Genomic DNA, 274 nt, shown 5'->3' with positions numbered 1-274 from the left:
ATATTAAGGCACTTGTTTTTCTTATAAAAACCTGATCATAAATACTTACACATATAACCCTTTTAACCTTACAAAAGAGGTAGATAAATAGCCATAAAATGTAACCATAACATCAGTCAAACGGTAAATGTATTTTTCATTGAAAAATATTACTTAAATAAGAATAAATATTGCACAAATGTTTTACAAAAAATCTTTGAATCGAAGAAAATAAATGAGATCGAAGTATTAAAAGCTGATATTTACTATTGTTGAAAGGTGTTCATAGAGGGAA

At 25.5% G+C, this 274-nt stretch overlaps 1 protein-coding gene across 1 annotated transcript in view; it reads right to left on the bottom strand.

The window, feature by feature from the left end:
• The window catches only part of LOC119592234, a 22,842-nt gene that overhangs the window by 18,524 nt on the left and 4,044 nt on the right, over positions 1-274 (bottom strand). The gene's annotated exons all lie outside the window — the stretch shown is intronic.

This window comes from Penaeus monodon, chromosome 29 (assembly GCF_015228065.2).
Source record: "Penaeus monodon isolate SGIC_2016 chromosome 29, NSTDA_Pmon_1, whole genome shotgun sequence".
In the NCBI taxonomy this organism is placed as follows: Eukaryota; Metazoa; Arthropoda; class Malacostraca; order Decapoda; family Penaeidae; genus Penaeus; species Penaeus monodon.
The sequence above is the reverse complement of the archived record's forward strand: the minus strand, read 5'-3'. Positions and strand labels throughout refer to the sequence as shown.